Below are 4,024 nucleotides of genomic sequence, written 5' to 3' on the forward strand. Positions count from 1 at the left end.
TATTATATTATATTATATTATATTATATTATTACACAATTTTTATTGTCTCTAAAAACAGTTTATAGAAAGCAGAATGCAAAAATAATTGTCAAAATCTGTAAAATAAATCAATTAAATTAAACTGAATGACATTAAACTTTAAACATGCATTATTAATAATAATAATAATAATAATAATTGCCCAATTTTTCTCAAAACGTCATTCAAAAATTGTCAAAATCTGTAAAATAAATGAAATTCAACTGCATTAAATTGAACTTTAAACATGTATTATATTATATTATATTATATTACAAAACTTCTTTCCAATGCAAAAATATTTGTCAAAATCTGTACAATAAATAAAATGAAACTGCATTGAATTATATATTTAATTATACTTTAATTATATATTATATTATATTATATTATATTATACACAATTTCTCTCTAATCTTATCTCTAAAAACAGTCCTTAGAAAGCAGAATGCAAAAATAATTGTCAAAATCTGTCAAATAAATAAATTCAATTCAATTTAATGGCATTAAATTAAACTTGAATGAATGTATTATTGATATTATTAATAATAATAATACACAATTTTCTCTAAACTTGTCTGTGGACACCACAAGGGTTGGAAGCATATTATCTACCCAAATTAGCTACAGTATTTAGCTATTTATATAGCTATTTAGCCATTAAAAGTCCTGTGGTATGTAATTTCTGCTTCACTACTACACTACTAAACATAATTGCAAAAATAATGATTTCAACCAAGTTTGGACAAACAAATAGTCCCACAACACTGGTTAAGCCAATGATGTTATGGCTAAACCAGTCAGGCCTTTCAAACAAACACTTCACACTTCACTTTTAAAAACCTTGCCAGTACTTAACGCAATAATGCACCATACCTCCCACAGATTAAGTTGAGCTTCACTGTGTTTGTTTATACTCATGGTTTTTGCCAGGATTTTGCAACCTTTTGGGTTTGGTTGAGGTTTTGAAACAAAGCTTGAAAATAGTTTGTCGTTCTTCTTTCTGGAAAAGTATCCCTCAGCACCCTAAACAAACAGAGGAACATGAAGTGTTGGGCGTAGATGCTGGGCAGCAATAACTGTGTTGAGTTGTGCAATCGAATAATAGCACCCCTGCACAATGCTGCCTACAAAAACGTGACAGATTTGCTGCTCTGGTTTGGTTTCCTCACTCACTTCAGGTCTGTGCATTATGCAACACCTCATCACATATGTGTCTGTAAACCCGAACCACCATAGATCCCCTTGGATCCCGTTCCAACATCAAATTAGGTTACGGTTTTTATTCATGAAGTCTGACTTTCAGTGCCAAATGCCTGTGCCAGTTAAAAGCATGATTCCTGTGCAGGGGAAAACATCTGAAGATAACAGATCGCTGTTTAGCTAACAGCATGCTGTGAGTGAATGCAAATACAGGATATTTTAGCACAGCGTTACACTTTCCTGACCAGACGTGCCATTAGTCGGGCTAAAGGTTAAATTACTGGCAGGTCTAAATGTGTTATGCATATTTTAGCTGACCCTAGATGAGATACTGCTCTTTCATAGCTCAGTAAACCTGAGTTATCCATTCAAGTCTGAACATTGTCAGATGATTCTACTAAAATTTATTTAAAACGAAAACGAAAATTAAAACGAAAAAAAAAAAGCTATTAAAAATAGTTTTCGGTAATTGAAAAATAAAATAAAATAATTTGATGAAAAACTTAAACTTAAAAAAAAAAACTTAAGACAAGTTGCTATGGAAATTAATGTAAAATAAAAAATTACCAAAATTACTAAAACTAAAACCAAATTAAATATTTCTAGAAGAAATAAAAAAGAACTAAGATGACAAAAACAAACAAACAAACAAAAAATACTAAAATGTTAATCAAACCTAAAATAAAAACGTGTACATATATAAAAATCAAATTTATATATTGAATATAAATATAATTATAAATACAAATTCTACATATTACATTAAATGAAAAACTTCAACTTAAAAAAATCTAAGATATGTTGCTTTGGAAAACTAAAATAAATAAGTGGATTTTGAAGTACCACAATTACTAAAACTAAAACCAAAATAAAAAAAACGTATATATAGAAATAAAAATTTTAATAATTTAATAATTTTTTATAATAAATAAAAAATAATAATAAATAAACACAAAAAAACATAATATAACAAAAACGTAACATAAATAAAAACAAAAAACGTAAAATACATAACAAAATTACTAAAATGTAAACTAAAACTAAAATGAAAACATATTAAAAGTCTAATTTATATAATATAATTATATCAAAAAATATAACTAAATATTAAATGAAAAACTTAAAGCTTACCTGAAATAAATAATTTGAAGCTGAAGTATCAAAATTACTAAAACTAAAATGACTAAAAATGTAAATAAAAATGAATATATACAAAGATGGCAAAAGCACATAACAAAATCACTAAAACATATATGAAAATGAAAACGCATACAAATAAAAAAATATAATTTATATAAATATATATATTTTTTAAATAAAATAAAAAAAGAATATATATATATATATGTGTGTGTGTGTGTGTGTAAATAAAATATGAATAAATACTATTAATAGTTTAAAAATAATACTAAAATAACATTGGCTTGGCTCTTCAAAATCTGAGCAACAAGAGACACATTTGGGCTTTTTCTTTCATATCACATGTACGTGTTCACACCACAACTAATTATCCTTGTGATGCTTAACACATAAAACAGCCTAAGTGAATCAAGTCAAGACTCTGATCGCTGTGTATGAGAGTATAACAGAGATATAATCATGTGACCTGTTATATATTAAGCTTTCTGTCATGTAGGCCTACCTCACAGACCAACCTGAATTTAGTCTTTAATTGGGCTTGATTAACACTTAACATTTCTGGTAAATAACCCAAAACAGCTGTGTGTTGTTGTTTGAAGGACGTCTGTGCCTTAAGCGATCCTCTTCTTACATACTTCTGAATTAATCTCCTTAACATGATTTACCTGAGTAGCCCATGTTCCTGGATCAATTTTCTTGCCGAGCTCAAACAACATTTGTTTAAAGCTTATAGTTAGGTTTAGTGCAATCATTCCCATTGATTGTAAGGGTGGGTTAGGATTAGGTTTAACCTTAGGGACATGGTTTGGCCTATGATTGTTTGCTAGGAAAGATATTCCAGGACAAATAAACAAAGTTGATCCAGGAACATGTAGGACTTGGGGTAAATCGTGTTATGTGTTTTAGTTTAGTATGTCATCAAATTAAGTTTGCCAGCTGCAGGACCTTTAAAAAAAACAACAATTGTAAATCTCCCATAGAAATATCCAGCTCATATTTCACCCCAAAACAGACATTTTCTTTAGCATATGAAAATTATACTTTGCATAAATATCATCCTCATTACAGCAGTGCAAAATAAATATCATTCTCATGACTGAAAATGATCCACAATGCAAAAAAGCTTCATTTTCTGTATGCAAATACAATAGATGTCGAAGCGAAGAAGGAACAGAACCCCAGTTGTCTGATTTTCAAGCCAGTTATTTCTTTGCGTGTGGCATATAATGTCTAATTTAAGTATTTTTTTCTTAATGCACAGTCTAAGTTTTATGAAAGTTAGTAGACTAAATAATACTATACTAGTTAGTAATGTGTCGAATTACTAAAAAAGCAATATGCCAGCAAACAAAAATACATTGTTAATAAATAAATAAACAATGTTGTTTCAACTTAAAAAAATGTATGTTTAGTCTTGAAACGGTAAATTGTACTAACATTCCCATTATGTTATGAAAACGTTATTTCTGAATGTTCTGAACATTCACAATGTCAATTTTTTAAACATTTAAAACCCATTTTTTGTGTGTGTTCTCTTTAGCACAGCCACAGTGACTTTAGAAAAGGGCACGTTAGGACAGGGATGTTCTTATAGCTAGAGGAGAGATGATGATTCACACACACACACACACACACATACACTCAGTGTCATGATGAGTGTT

This window comes from Sinocyclocheilus grahami, unplaced genomic scaffold (genome assembly GCF_001515645.1).
Source record: "Sinocyclocheilus grahami isolate Dianchi unplaced genomic scaffold, SAMN03320097.WGS_v1.1 scaffold10797.1, whole genome shotgun sequence".
Classification (NCBI taxonomy): Eukaryota; Metazoa; Chordata; class Actinopteri; order Cypriniformes; family Cyprinidae; genus Sinocyclocheilus; species Sinocyclocheilus grahami.